General features: G+C 33.8%; 1 protein-coding gene across 4 annotated transcripts in view; it reads right to left on the reverse strand.

The window, feature by feature from the left end:
- Positions 1–17,497, reverse strand: part of LOC132700301 (nephrin) — a 539,288-nt gene that overhangs the window by 174,811 nt on the left and 346,980 nt on the right. The window lies entirely within an intron of this gene.

A 17,497-nucleotide genomic window follows, 5' to 3' on the forward strand; every position in this document is an offset into this window, starting at 1 on the left:
TATCCGTGTCATGGTTACGAAGTTGCTCGTACAAATTAAAAACCTACATGATTTTGCGCGTAGCTTTTCATTAAGCTATCAATCAATATACTTTTGATTTGGGGATAAAAAACTCATTTCGACTATTCTCCGGGGATATTGAGGGAAAATGATTAAACGTGGCAGAGATTTAAGTGTCGGTTTGATTGACACTTGATATTTCATCCATTTTTTTTTGAAAGCTAAAGTATTCGTCTTACCAAAACGAGCGTTGACGTTGAATGGTCGCTCTTCCAACTTTCGCTATTTTTGAGTGCACATTCAATCGTCATTTGACGAACTAAATAAAACATTTTTCCGTTACGCGTAATTTATTTCATTAATGCGTTCTGGAATGGTGGGTACTGAATGTTATTCACTAACAGTACAATTCAATTGAGGTTCTAATAAATTTATTTCAGAATCGTAGGTGGACCTTTTTAATTTACCAATAGAGTAATCAAAAAAGCTATTACTAGAAAAGTTATTACTTCAACCTAAGCATATAACTAAAATAATTATCAACGACGGTTCTCATATCCAGCTAAGTTAGGTCACTAGAGCGTGCAAAGGGATTGAGTTCCCTCTGCGTTCTTCTACAGAAAAGGCTTGATACGTTGAGTATGTCACGCATGTGCTACATAATTGTTAAACTTACATTTTTATAATTTGAGAATCTTAAAAAATATATAAGCAACAAAACAATCTTTACCGCGAGTCAGGTCTTTACCTTTCACCAATATGGGAAAGCTCTGAAGAAGTCAAAGGATGAATGGCGAAATTTTAGTAAGTTAGATTCATTAGCAACCAATGCACGAGGAATCCAAAAGGTTTGTAAATATTTCAGCCATTTTGTTATACACTTCTGTTATTGAAAGAGAAGAGTAACTCTGATATGTCAAGGATTTTAGATATAATTTATTGAATAAATAGATTGGTGCTTATTTCATAGTTTTATGGAACAAGGGGGGATATGGAAAACGCATTGATAGCCATCTGAAAACACTTACGTCGGCAGTGATTGTATCGCCTGTACGTAACGGCTAGATTTGTTCGTTCGTATGTATCGATAATCACAGTTCAGATGGTAATAGAACCAGCACCAGAGCCAGATGTAAGACCTCTACAAAAAATTGAGTTAGCACCTAGATTTAGCTAGCAAGGTATATTTGAATAAGAGTTGAACTAGGTTTTTCAAATCCGTTTTAACTTACTGGTAAGTGTAAATCAAATCTTTTTAAAGTTAAACCATTGAAGGTAGAGCTAAAAATAGAGTGCGGTTAAGAAGCCCAAGAATAATCAATCAAATGAAGTACAATTAATGTATTATTGTCAGTCACTCCTGTGCATCGGAGACTTTAGTAGTAATAATAATTCGCCTCCTAATTTTTAAGCAAACCTGTTATAAAAATTATGGTAATGTAATTATTCAATGCAATTATCGGTAAAGAAATTTGGTAAACTATCGTTTTCCTTGGGAATGTCAGAACCTAGAATTTCCAGTTTTAAACGTGCCTAGCCGAAACACCGCTCATTCGTTTTAGTATTTGCCAGTGAACTACTGCAAATACACATTCTGTCTGTCCGTAAAAACCTATAATGGGAACCGTACCTCCATTACATTTCGTTTGGAGTTTCCACTGGAGCCTCTAACACAATACAGGTCTAGTTTTAATTTAAATTGCACGTAACGGAGCGTGCGGTTAACATAGAGAAAGTGTCTTTTCCGGTGAAATTACTGCACTATGTTACTCCCAACGTCACAGTATTTGAAATCCTTTGTCAAAAACCGAACTTCTCTCGAGATTTTATCGATCCTCTAAACAGCCTTCTCGTGCTTAACACAGATTTCGTTGCTCTCTGTAAACAGTAACATGCTCGCGGATCTTTTACGACGAAATTTTTGTGTGCTATGCTACTTAGTGACAACTTTATTATTATTTTATATTCTAAACAAGCACGTCAAAATGAAGACACCGTAAAATATAGGGAAACTAAAAAATGATTGAATGCGTACCCTGTGATTTTTTAATTCTGTGAAAAATAGGTTTAGACTTCATAGTTTCTATACCTCCATACGGCAGTTATATAGGGTTGCTGGAAATTTCACCTATTTCTTAAAGAAGGTTATGTCCAAAGTCATTCGGAATAATTTTATTGTTATTAGTTTATGTGAACTTTTCTGTTGCACAAAATAAAAACTTCAAAACCAACTAATTCTTCAAAAATTAAAAAAAAAACTGAAATTCTTGATATAACAATACAATGTGAAAACTGAGAAACCGGTCATTGCCGATTCGCACTTGACAGATTTGCTTCAAAATCTAACAACAATGAACCAAAAGTACAGGGTGGGCCGTTTATCTTGGGCCATTACCTTATCTCAGAAACTATAAGTTACATACAAAAGTTAATTGGGGTAATACAAACCTTTAATTTATTCCAATTTTGTATATACAGGGTTTTTAATTTTTCATGGGCGAATATTAACTTTCTAATTTTAAATTATTAATTTTGTATTGATAATCTTTTCTTTTTATTCATGCAATCTTCTGTATTGAATCTAGGCTGATTTTTTTATTGATAATCTTGGATTTTTATTAATTCAAATTGTATAGGGTGGGCCGCTTATCTCAGAAACTATAGAAATTGAATGTTGTATATACAGAGTGTTTCATTTTTCGTGGGCAAGTATCAACTTCCTTATTTTAAATGGAGCACCAGGTATATTACTTCATTTTTGAATTCTATACAAAATTCTAGACATATTTTGTTTATAATGCCTTATACCTAAGTCCAACCATTTTTAACAATTTTAATTTTATATGCGAAAAATGACTTTGCAAGACATAAAATATCATTGTTTCATTTAACTAAGTTTTGTTCGCGACAATGGATTCGAATAAGAAATTGCCCTGTACTTGAAAAATAAGATTAGAAATGAAATTAAAAAAACTGACAAAAATACTTTTTTTTTAATGAAAACTATCTATTTTTATAATCTTGTCATACTTAGCATTAAAAATTAATTCAATTTTATATAAGGTGCTTAATATTTTTATTTTTTGAAATATTTCCTTATAAATATTTGTCAATCACAAATAATATGCTGTTGCCATATAAGTTCAGTTAGTGTAAGGTGGCTATGATGGCGTTTAAACAAAATGAGTGCTAAAGTTGACTGTAATCTTGCCGATGAGCTTATGATGAAAGATTATGGAAATGTATGTATGTATTATGGAGTTCGTGGTGAATAAAGGGCTACGTCAGGGATGCTGTGTCTTCCCCACCGTTTTCAAAGTATATGTGGCAATGGCACTAAAAAAATGGAAAAGAAAGGTGTAGGGCGTGGGAATAGAAATTGATGGTGGATGCTTATTTACTCTTCAGTTCGCAGACGACCAAGTCCTAGTAGCCAATGATAAAGATGATATGTAATATATGATTCGAAAACTAATAGAGGAGGAGGAGGGTCTTGATAGTCAACATAGCAAAGACAAAGTATCTATGCGTGGGAGCTCGGGACGGAAATTTGGAATTAGGCAATGGCCAAGAAATCCTTCAATGTCAGGAATATGAATATCTGAGTATCACATTCGACAACACTGAAACAGACACAAAAGAAATAGAAAAGCCCAAAAAGTAATAGAGGCTCTGAATGGAATCCCATGGAGCAAAGAAATATCCAAAAAACGGAAATTTAATATCTATGAAGCAATGGTAAAAAGCACCCTTCTATATGGATCAGAGAGATGGAGAATTTCCGATAGACATAAGACAAGGGTTGAGGCTGTCGAAATGGATGCAATTAGAAGATCAATGCCATTTCACAAAGAGAAAGAATAAGAAACGATATCACAAAACAACGGATGGGATTAGAAGGCACAATAACGCAGGATATAAAGAAAAAACAAGTTACTTTTTACGGACACGTGGAAAGAATGTCAAATACCCGACGGTCCAATAGGATACTCCACTGGCAACCAACAGGTAAAAGAAAACGAGGCAGGCCAAAACGAGAGTGGCAAAAAGCTATGCATGAGTGAAAGAAATCTGATTCCTGAAGATTGTGAAGATCGACGATATATATATATATATATATATATATATATATATATATATATATATATATATATATATATATATATATATATATATATATATATATAAATATTTATACAGAATAAGACCAAGGATACGCTATAACGTTGATGAAGATTTTATTAACGAACGATCAATCAAAAATTTAATAGCTTAAAAAGGATAATAATTATTGCAACAGTTGTTCAATATGTCCTCTACGTTGAGTAATACAAGTAGTATAAAGGGTTTCTCCATACATAATGGCATTTTAAAACTTCACTTATCCGACGTTTAAATTCCTTTGCAGTTGACGGTTTGTGTTTTTTAACTAAAGCTTTAAGTGTACCCGATAGAAAAACATCTAAGGGAGTTAAGTCGAGACTTCTTGGCGGTCAGTCTTAACTACCATTCTCCATAATCTAAATTTCTTGATTTCTGTGATAAAGAGCGCTATTCTGCTGACAAATTAATTTCGTCGTTCCATTTCAACAAAGGGATGGATCATATTTAAAAGCTCTAAGTAGCGTTGGGAATTTAAGTTCTCATGAAAAAATACTGGACCTATTATTCTGAACCTCCAAATGGCGCACCATACTTACAGAAGTTCTATCTGATCCTGTAACTTCCACATGTTTTTGATTGTTCTTGTGGCTCCGGTAATGGATAATTTTAGTTGAGGTTGTAAATATGGACTCATCTAATCTATCCAAATAATATTACCAAACATATTTTCTAAAAAGTGTCTCTCCACAAGATTGTTGGAAAAATCTAACCTGATGTTCTAACCCCGTTGCTCTAATTTCTGAACTGGATGTAATTTATAGAACTTCATCAACATTTTGGGTTGCATCTTCAGGAGTCTCTGCAAAATGCGACAAAATATTAATTTGCTCTTCATCAATGAAAATATGACGACGCCAATTTTTTTCTTTCTTCAAGGTTCCATATATTCTAATATTCTTTTTTTCTGCGCGCCTCCTTAATAGAAATTTTGTTATATATAATATATAAGAGCCAGGCTCCGGTTTTTATTGTTCGATATGTAACTTACAAACATATCAATCTTTTCTTCTGTAGTAAACTTGATACGCAAGCAACCAAATAAATTAAATTTATAAACGATAATTAAATAAATCAGTAACGTGTCAAAAAATATTTGAATTATGACAGTACTCAACAATAAAACACACGTCCAAGGAGGCAGCGTCCTAGCACTTATTTTGTTTAAACGCTGTCATAGCCACCTTACACTAACTGAACTTACATGGCAGCAGCATATTATTTGTTATGGACAAATGTTTAAAAGGAAATATTTCAAAAAGTAAGAATATTAAGCATATATGACATAAGGTTGTCTTCATTTTTAAAGCTAAATATGACAAGATTATAAAAATAGGTAGTTTCCATTAAAAAAAAGATTTTTGGCAGTTTTTTTAATTTTACTTTTAATCTTATTTTTCGCGTACCATGTATTAATATGTATTGAAATTTCTTATGAAATCCGTTATTCAAGTAATTTGTCTACAACCAAACTTACTAAACTGAAACAATAAATGCTTCCGAATGAGGAAATTGGCAGATATTTCATGTGTTGCAAACGTCACTTTTCGCAAAACAAATTAAAAATGTCAAAAAAGATTAGACTTAGGTGTAGGATATTATACACAAAATATGTCTAGAATTTTGTATAGAATTCAAAAATAAGGTAATATACCTGGTGATCCATTTAAAATAAGGAAGTTGATACTTGCCCACGAAAAATGAAACACTCTGTATATATAACATTCAATTTCTGAGATACCTACCCTATACAATTTGAATTAATAAAAATCCAAGATTAGCAATAAAAAAATCAGCCTAGATTCAATACAGAAGATTGCATGAATAAAAAGAAAAGATTATCAATACAAAATTAAAACACAGTAAAACAGAAAAACGTATATTCATTTGAATAGTAGAGTTTGATCTCCGCCACTGCTGGTATTTTTGGAAAAATATAAAGTTTACTGATAGTTACTATCTCTAAAAATATTATAGTCAAAAGACCGAATCCTACGCAAAAAGGTACTTGCCAATATTTATATACAAACATTTTTAAATATACATTGAATAATTTTTTCCAATTAAGTACAATAAAGTGAATTACCATTTCTATAAAAGTTTTAAATTTGATCCATCCATTGCAGGCTTGTGTTCCGAAATAGGCAAATTATTGATCTGTTTAGTGAGAGTTGATTTCGTTGACTCTATTTAACGTTTGAATTAAAAATCGAAATACTCGAACCCAGAAACAAAGAACAATTCATGAATCACTGTACATTTAGCATTTTTAAATGTTGAGAGTAATTTTCCAACGAATTGCTTCTGCGACATTTGCGATCGGTAGTTATTTACATTCTAGTTAAACTCGGTAGCTGGTAATTAGTATAATATTTCAAACAACATTCTGGTCATTTTTCATTTGGATTTGGTCAGATTAACGAGTAAACAGATTCGAAATAAATAATCCGATTTCGGTGTTTATTGTCTGCGACCATTCTGTGCACCTGCAGTATTGTTTTGCGAAAACTGTGAATTTGTCAATTACGTTAAAAATTACCATGCGTGAAAATAAATGGAAAGCTACCGGATTGGAAATTAATTTCAGCTTTAGTCAACGCCAAATAGTGTTTAAATATTTCGCATCTGACCCGTATAACGATCATATCTAAAATAGATTATCCGGGGATTATCGCATATCTGTTATAATAACTGGCTGTCCAATTGTTGATGTTGTTTTATATTACAAAGGTTTTCCGCAGAATAACATTGTTGACTTTTGGCGATTTAAAATGTTCAGACGATGGGAATATTTAGGACGTCGCCATAAATGTGTACTTTCTCAAAATGTAATGGTCTGTTGTGGGAAACATAGGAACGTGCCCTTTGTTTTGATTTAACCCATCTGATGCTCGTGGGATTTTGCTTCTATCTTGAGACTTGTTTTTATGACTCTGATAAACGTTATTATGTAACTAGGTCAAAGCTGAGGGATGTGACTTCACCTATATTTAATAAAATATCGCCTATTCCACAATTTCAAACTACAATAATAGTTTTTCAGAAAATATTCTTATTTTAGCACACGCAATTCCGGCACTATACATATAACGCAATAACAATAGTAATACATAATATCAAGGAAATGCTGTTTGCAGTTTATCTAATCCCGATTACTGGAGGTTTTGCCGACTTGGATTTTGTGATTGGCGAGCCGATAAGACGTTCTCAGATGTACTGTGTACTCAAAAGGAGCCATTATAAAATTAAACTCGGCAAAAGCGAAATACAAAATCTCCTTTGACCAAAGAAGCCTCTGGATAAAATGCACTATTCATGATTTACAATCCGATTGGGAACTGAAAAATTCTTATTCCGATTGCATTCGCGCAGGACGCTGCTTAAAAATATTGTGATAACATTTAGACTAAAACGTTGTTTATAAACTGTTAAAATGCATTAAACACTCGTTTCATCCTATCTTTTAGGGGAAATGGCTTTGAAGTAGCATCTACTCAGTGGTTTGACTTTTTTCACTGCTTTGTGGTTACCTAAGAAGTAATTTTCCATGGAAAAAATGGTAACAGAATTTTAGGTATTTAGTGAAATTGTTAGAAAAAAATTCCCTTTCGTTGTGGAAGTCAGATAATGTATTTACAATTAGTTTTGCAAAACAGCATCAATACAATCACTTAGTGATGTGTGACCCCTGGGACTGCGCGGCTAAAATCTACCGGAAAAAAATCGAACCCAAATCAGATTTAAAAGTAACACGCTCTTATTATGGCGGTTCAAAATTTTTTGGGTATATTGCGTTCTTGGTTTACACACATTTCTCCACACGAATTCAAAACTTTTGCTCTGTCTGTTGTATATTAATTTCAATTTTTTTAATATTTATTTTGCCACTTTAACTAGTCAATTTGACAATTCAAGTTCGTATTCCCAAAATGTATCGCATTTTTTTAAACTCGGAATTCTATTAACACTGTTGCAGATTGCATTGTCATTTGATTGATATTCTTTAAATTATTTACTCACACTTTGTGCTCTGGGTGCGGTAGGTGTGATTTACATTACTAAATGCGATACCGCTATTATACGACCAAAAATATTGTGCATTTATTGTTTCGACGTTTTAAGTATATTACAGTACCTTAACCGCAGACCAACCCCACAGATTCTGCATTAAGTAGGTCTTGCCTAATATGGACCGTAACGAATATTTATAGAAACTTCAAATTTTTATTTAAAACATAAATCGACCGTTTTAAATTTGATTTAGCGTTGATGTTGCGGGGTTTTTCGAATAAGTAGAAGGGTTTATTTTAACATCAGGTGATATGTGTCGCTCTTAATAGTTTATTCTAAACTGCAATATGTTCGTATCTAATGGTTTTTTTTTTCGATGTATAGAACTTTAAGTTGACATTACTGTTCAAAATGGCGACCGATTTAACAGCTGTCAAGTAATTTATTCTCAGTTTGGTTTGGCAATTCATCATGAATAGACTCACGCCTGAACAACGCTTGCAAATAGTGCAATTTTATTTCGAAAATAATGGTTCTGTGCGGAATACGTATCGCGCACTACATCCATTTTAAAATGACAAAATCATCCATCAGAGCAATTAATTCGATTAACCATGGAACGTTTTCGCACCACGTTTACTCTTATTGATAACTCGCATCCCCAGAGGCGCCGTACGGTGCGTACAAACGAAGCTATTGCTACTGTAGAGCGTAGCATTGAGGAAGACCCGAATGAGTCCATCCGCCATCGAGCACAGGAATTGGATCTGTGTCCATCCTCTTTAGCGGAAGGATCTTGGTTTACGTGCTTACAAAATCCAACTCGTGCAAGAATTGAAGCCAAACGATCATCAAGGAAGGCGTAGATTCGTCGAATGGGCCCAAAACGAGATTGCCGTTGTTCCCGATTTTCATAAGCGAATTTTGTTTAGCGATGAAGCGCACTTCTGGTTGAATGGCTACGTCAACAAAGAAAACTGGCGCATTTGGAACGAAGCTAATCCTCAAGTGTATGTCGAAACAACGTTACATCCAGAAAAACTGAGTGTTTGGTGCGCTTTATGGGGTGGTGGAATCATTGGTCCGAACTTCTTCAAAAACGATGATGGTCAGAACGTTACAGTCAATGGTGATCGGTATAGAGCTATGATTACTAACTCTATCATTCCTGAATTGAATAACCATGATGTCTAGGAGATGTGGTTTCAACAAGACGGCGCAATATGTCACACAGCTCGTGCCACAATCGATTTATTGAAAGACACGTTTGGTGACCGCCTAATTTCACGTTTTGGACCTGTGAATTGGCCTCCAAGATCTTGTGATTTAACACCGCTAGACTACTTTCTGTGGGGCTATGTAAAGTCATTGGTCTATGAGGATAAGCCACAAACGCTTGACCATTTGGAAGACAACATTCGTCGTGTTGTTGTCGATATACGGCCACACATGTTGGAAAAAGTCATCGAAAATCGGACGTCCAGATTTGACTACATCCGCGCCAGCCGTGGCGGTCATATGCCAGAAATCATAATTAAAATGTAATGCCACAAGATTATCTTTCGGATAAATAAAATTCATGTCAATCCAATAATCCATCGTTGTTTTATTGTAACTTAAAGTTCTATACATCGAAAAAAAACACCCCTTATTACGGAGGTATTTGAATGTGATCCTTCCGGTAAGCACATATTTATTTAAATGATTCTGGAGCTTTGACCTTCGAGGCGGTTTTCACTGGATAGTTCAAAATTCAACTCTATTTATCTTACAGCTAAGTTTGAAAATAATCATTTTTGTCTTATGTGCTAGGCGATTAACAACATTCATTTTTTTTATTTTTGTGTCTTCTACATAATTCTTCGATTTGTAAACAACAACGGTCTTTTTTAAGACTATAGGTTATATTCGCTGTTCGATAGCACAACAAAATGGACATGAAATATTGAGATTACTCCCGCATCATTGTATATTTAACCCAATCGAAATGATTTGGTCTGAGTTGAGAGCGCATATAAGAAGAAACAACGCTGCATCAAAATTTAGTGATAGGTAGTACTATAAACGTAATTCTGAAGAGGTAGCTAAAATATCAGTACACAGCTGGTCTAACTGTGAAAAACGAGTAATAAAAGAAAAAAATATGTATCAAGAACGATTAGTGGCGGAGTTGATCATTGAACTAGGTGATGGTGACGACCGTAGCGATAGTGACGATTTTTTAAGTGATTGATACTTTATTATTATTATATTTAATATTTTGTATATTAATAATGATACCGTGAAAAATGTAACGAAATATATTAAAATATAGAGAAAAATTGTTACGTAGTACTAATTCTTGAAAAATTTACATTCAAGAATTGCTCGGCGAAAAACATTGAAAACAAACTTATATCCCGGTTGTAGGTAGATACATCCCTAGGACGGTCCTGGAATGGTGACGGGTAAGGGTCTGCTTGGCAGGGTGTTCTAGAACGGGCTGCGGTTTTGGAGTAATAAACAGTATGCACAGTTAATCACGGGGCCGGTTGTGAAAACACAATATATCTGGTCATGGTATACTCACCAATGACTAGACCCTCTGGTACTGTCTGCTCTATTAATACTACTCGGGCCGAGACCTCCTGGTCTGGGAGGTGGGATCAATTATTTTGTCACAATTAGCGATTTAAAACATGTGTGTTAATTTATATCACACATTAAGTTTAATTTTTTTTTCATGTACCTAACTAAATACTTCAAGCACTATTTACAAATCTTCTGGATTCCTACTTCGTCGGTTGTTGATGGGTCGCCAATATCCTTTAGCTGGCATTCTATTCTGTATGGTCTGTTCATAGATATAAGAAAGTGACCAATTGCTTTTGAATAGGATTATCTAAGGGTGGTCATTAACATACAATGCAACAAGATCATTACCTAAAGTTTCGGAAGTTAAATTTAGGTAAAATTGTGGTCCGAAATAGAAAATAATTTTATACCTACCTGTGTTTAATATTCTTTGGTTTGGTATACTACTTAGTTTAAGTTTATTAGTAATCATTCTTATTTCGTGTGTAATACAGCGTGTGATGAATCGTGTGCGAATTATGCAAAATATGTTCGAGTCTAGTGTATCTCAGGAAGTTCAAAACAATGTTTATTTGACTCTCATTGAACGTATTGCCAGCAAGCAAGCATCTTTAGAAGAAACGGCCACATTGACGAAAATTCTAAACTCCGAACAAACTTTTGACACATAGAAACTAGTAATAATCTACCATTCTTAGATATTCTTATCATCGAATCAGATTGGGTCATTCTATTTACGGAAAATCTCCGCATACAGACCGATACATTAAGGTATCGTGACATCACCATCCTGCCCAATTTATCAACTATCTTGCTTACAGAGCCGTAAAACTATCCCAACCTGAGTTCATCACAAAATATATTTCACCACAACCTTCTGAAGACGAGTACAAAAGCAACCCCACACCTGCCACTTTTGTCCTTACATTCAAAACAGCACTGACTACATATCAAAAGTTATATAGAAAAATAACGTCAAAACCAGATTTAAAACTTGTTCAAGAATCTCTCAATGTCTTCGATCCGTCAAAGATAAAATTCCGTCTGAGATACTAGGAGAATACATTTAAGAAACTCCACGTCCCCCCTCAAAAATATATAAGCAGGAACAGAGTAGAATGTAAGTCAGTTTCAATTAGGCTCTGACGAAACCAATAGGCTAGTATTACAATATATTGTGGAAGTTTCTTTAAAAAAAAAAAACAAATACATCAATAGATAGAGCCGAAAATTTGCAGTATTCGCAGGCGACTTTCTCGTCAAAGAAGAATGGCTCGATAATATTAAGCAAAGAAAAAGTTTGTTTAATCCTTTTTCATGTGAATTTTTTACCAATATCTTATTCGTCCTACCACAGCTAACTAGCAACTTACAATAACGTATGCTTGAAAAAAATTTTTAATCTGATTTTCAAGATTAAAGATCAATTAATATCTTTAATGAAACGCGCCTGCGTGGATGCCAACACTTCCGAAGGGGAGATTTAATTTTATAAACTAATGCAAGGGGCAATTTCAAATATTTGTATTATGTAGTTTGTATAATGTAAAGCGTTTAGAAGACAGTTTTCAATATTTTTTCCAAATACAGTTTTAAGTTTTGTTCCTGAATTCGTGGTCTACATTTCGTTTAGGCATTTTAAAACCGTTTTAGATATTTTGAGACCCCTTTTACGGAGGCATTACGCTATTTTTTAATAATTTATTTATCCTAGAAATTAGGGGAATAGTTTTTGAAAGACCCTGTATGCAATAAAGGCCATATTTTATTTCAGTCCGCACCGCACGTAATAATTTCAAATTAAATCATGTAACCCAGTAAGTCATCCGACAGTCCACGAAACACGTGTACAATAAGATCTCTCAATCTTTCATAACCTTACTAAAAGAAAGCTTTTTGACATTTTTCTATAAAAAAAATTCTCCCGTCCGCTAAATCTGTGTAATATCCAATTAACAACGGTGATTCCTATTCAATCCGGGAAAGATTAACTAAAAATAAAGAAAAAATATATTCCTTACACAGCATCTTGGCAATTTTACGAGGTGCCGGTATAGCCATTACTCTCTGATGAAGTCGCCAAAATAAAAGAAAACGGACTGCGCCGGTGCTCCTGAAATTCCGAATTTATGAGGCGCTATCATAACTTTTCTACTTTACAAGGTATAATCGGAAAAGGACAAGCATATGCTGGCAGTAAAATATCTTCTTTTGGTTCGGGCATTATTTTTATGGAAAGCAATTCCTGCAGCCTCGAGATCTAAAATTTTCAACTTAAATTATAAGGGGCATTCGTTACTTTACGATTCCTTGCAGGTTCATTTATATGGTTTGGGTAAAATTACACCCGGGAAATATTAGGGAAACTGCTTATTATTTCCTACCTGCTGCCATAAATATATCCATTACACTATATTTTTTAAAGTAAATTATTACGCATATAACCAGAGAACCATAAAACTAAGAACTAGATAGAAATTCTTACAGAGATATTAGCTGTCAAGTAATTTCCAACATGTCCATTGTTTATAGTGACTTCCCTGATATATGGTCCAAGTTTAATATTATTGGATATCAACACTGTCATATGGAACTGAAAAATAAAGAAAATTAGATATGTCAAAAAATATTTCGTTTCCGCATCCTAACATTAAGCTACGTTTATAACAAACTTCAACATATAATTTAATGCTGGTACACCTTTATACCTCCGTTTATGTACAAAGCTTAATTAAAATTAAATTAATTAAATTAAAGCTTATTTAAATGGATATATAAGAAGAGTATATTATGCAACAATTGCGGTAAACGGCATTTGACTCACGAGTTTATTTGACACGAGCGGAGCGGAGCGGAGCAAATTTTTAATAAACAAGTGAGATAAAAAGTTTAGCGAACGTGTTGCATACTATACTTTTCTACGACCGTTAGTTTTTGGGTAAATTTTCGCAAAACAACATGAATACATTCACTGACATGACCGTCAGAATTGACAAAATTCAAAGTGTGGGAAATATCTTCGAAAACAGCCGATTGCTCCCGAACCCGTGCGATGAAATCCCGAAAATGTCCGAAGTGGCTCGGATTCATGGGAAATGAAACGGGAGTAGAAAACACTATTTTTCGACCTATCTTTATTAATCTTCAGAGATACTTTCAATATCTTCTTGCCCTTACCTTTTATAAGTTATCCTAATGACGTATTCTGTATAAATCAATCCGGAATTGAAGCATAAGCCTGGACAATTTCACTGGAGCAGTGGCGTTCAATTGATTTTTCAAATGCCATTAATTCAATACATTTAACCCGAAGATAAAGGTTAAAAGAAGTGCGATGTCTACGTTGTCAGATAACGACCACTTTACAAATTTGAACGAGAGGAAATAGAATTAATTTACGATTTGTTTTACACAGCATCAGGTTGCTAAAAGATCCTTGCCCGGCCTTCGAAAACACGACTTTGCGAACATGCTGTATATCAGGTCGGGATCGATTATTATTTCCTACACGCTTGGCAGTATTCCTCTCTTGAATTTTCTGTGGCGAATATTGTATTCCATTTCGCAACTCTTTTCGCGTTATACGCGCGAGAATTTTATTACTTTTAACAATTTTTGATCCCGCCAGTATTTTATAGTTTCAAACAGCTTCGGTAATTTGATCAGCGTGGAGTAAAAGGAAAGTAATACGAGCTTATAAAATAAATACACTCTCTCGGAAGACTCTTAACTTTGTTACATTTTAAAAGGGTACTTCGGTAACCATAATAAAAATTGAGAGACATAGTTTGCTTATTAGGCTGTCGCGTCTGGGTTAGCTCTAAATTTTTAAGTGCGATACGATACGGTTATGCTATTACCACCTTTTGAAAACGTAAATATTACTTTTTGAGTGAAAGTGATGGACTCAAAAAAACAAATCAACGATGTCTGGCGTATGGCAGGTATTTGTTCAGTTTTCATTTGAACAAAAAAATGAAAAACTTATATATTCCACCCTATAACAATACTTATAGCGCTGGCGACTAAAGTTTCGATATTTATTATGAAATGTACAACTCCCATAATTAATAGTATTTTCTATGGGCACATCTACACTTTAAACAATGTATTTACCTAATGCCTCTTATTACGTCACAATTTTTCCATTATAATCAAACATAATAAATGCTACAAGATTCGTTCAGTTTTGGTTTGTATCATCCCATGGTAAAGTCACCATTATGTTTTGTAAGAAATTCATTTAGAACATAAAATTCAGGCAGTAGCACTTAAATTTTAAAAATTGTTCGTTATAAAGGGATGCAGAATCTTATGCGAGCCATGGTATGGGATGTAATGCATTCTGTTTTAATAATATTAAAATCCGTTCAGAACATAAGGGTGGGGGTTTCTTAAAATGTCTTAATTCACAAATTCACGAAGACAATGGCTTGTGGGGCATCAATTGAAAGGTAATTAAGAGTAGATTAAAAATATATATTTACAAATGTTTATCTGTTAAATTGACATTTTCCATAGGTTTTCATAATTTCACAAATTATTGAAAATGTGGTATATGCTAGAAGTTGTAAAAATGTTTAAAAAAAAATAATTTAACAGTACTGAAATATTCCCAAATTTGGCTTGCATGGATTAGCAAAAGTGTTTACTTTTTATATAATTTCTGGATTCCTCCTGCGTTGTTTTTTGTTGAGTCGAACTAGCTAACGTTTTGCCAATCATTTTTTTTGTGCTTGTTGAAAAATATGTAGAATATGAAGCTAATTTTGCCCTCTTTAATATGACTCGGTAGCTTGTAATATTTTCGCCGTCGAAGTTGTCAAAAAACACGTTTTTTGACAACTTCTCATTCTTCTTTCACCCTGTAGACAATTTTGTGCCGCGTCAAAAATATGGAGAATATGAAGTTAATTTTGCTCTCTCGAATAGGACTAGGCGGCTTGTAATTTTTGCACCGTCGAAGGTGTCGAAAAACACATTTTTATCAAAAGATTGTATGTTTCACCCTGTAGACAATTTTGTGCCGCGTCAAAAATATGTGGAATATGAAGCTAATTTTGCACTCTCGGACTAAGCGGCTTTAATTTTTTCGCCGTCGGAGGTGTCGAAAAACACATTTTTATCAAAAAATTGTATGTTTCACCCTGTAGATGATTTTGTTCCGGTGGAAAATTCCTTGAGAAACATGTGCACGAAATTTCGTTAATTTTGCTTCAAAAATAAGATTAATACAGCATTTTTTCAATATTGACCAGTATTTGTTTGGTCCGCTTTTATTTGGCGCAGATTTCAATCCCAATCCCAAACCACGTCTTACTGAGGCATCAACCAGCGGTGGTTAGAATGCGAAATTTTGTGAAGTCATCACACACATCATCTAACATGCCGATTGATTATTAAAATGTACATTTGGATTATTTTTTAAGTTTGGCGCCCCTTTTCGGTTTTATTTAGTCTCTTGTAATTTCAAAATTGAAAAATTCTAACATATTAGCAATGTCTAGATCCTCCATCAAGCGTTAGGGTACATATGCTTAAGGCAGTTCTTCAATTTTGAAAAACTGTTCTTTTGTCACCCGCAATTAGCAAACTTTTGTTAAAAAATAATATTAGTTGAAATGAAGTGTTTCCTTTCAGCTACCTATAGCCGCAAAATTGACGTTAAACTAATTTTGCAAATCGTTAAACCGGCATCATATTATATAGAGAGATAAAAAGGGGAAACGGGAATTTCCTGAGTTCGGTGTAAAAAAGGGTCTCGAAGATAAACCCGTAAAAACTCTTTTACTCGGTTCAATCGAACAAAACCATACGGTCGAGATTAATTTTATTGGACAATATCAACGTTTCCAACAACGTCGAGGCTCTTCAATTTAACCACTACGTTTAAAAATTTCAGCATTTTTTACAACTCGGGTTGAACTAGTGACCGAGACTCTTGTGCGTTTCTTTTCAACTATGCCTCTTACTTAAAAAAAAAGATATTTAAAGTAACTTGGTAGGAATATTGAAAAAAACAAAAAAAAATTAGTATAATACAGTTGAGTATAATAAATTTTAACATATTACAGGCTCCTAGATACACTAATTTCTTACTTGCAAAATGAATGCCTCGCAATGGTCGCAGACAATCATTTTTATTGGAATATGCTTTTTATATATCAACGTGGAGGAAATTCGCTATCCTTAATGAATGAAATATTATTTTATTTAGTTTTAATTACTTGGAGTTGCCGATTACCAAAGTTCAAATTCAGACAAATGTCTGCTTTAGTATTTCAAACCTATAAGGATTCAGGTCAACTCCGTAATCGGTGTCTCAAAAATTATTATTTCCAAAATGTTACACGTGTTTCGCACGGGGATTATCAGTCATAGACACAAATTTGCACAATTTGGAAGATGATTTGTTTTACTTTTATTAGTATTTCAAGTCACACGTTTCATAAAAAAAATCCGCTACATTGATTTAAATAATTTTATGTTGCAAAACACTGGGTAAATAGATACGAGCAATACCCAGGTAGCACACAATATCCCCAGTATATTCGGTCAATGTCCCATTTAAGTCGCATGTCCCGGGACATGTGGAGGATATTCTTAGTATATATGTTAGCATATATACTAAGAATATACTGTAAAATATATCCCAGGGATATCCTCTGAATAGATAGCTTGCGGATTTACTGTACACGATATACCACAAACATCCTCTAAATAGATGGCCTCAGGATATCCCCTTGCACCA

This window comes from Cylas formicarius, unplaced genomic scaffold (genome assembly GCF_029955315.1).
Source record: "Cylas formicarius isolate icCylForm1 unplaced genomic scaffold, icCylForm1.1 PGA_scaffold_10__41_contigs__length_53128322, whole genome shotgun sequence".
Lineage (NCBI taxonomy): Eukaryota > Metazoa > Arthropoda > Insecta > Coleoptera > Brentidae > Cylas > Cylas formicarius.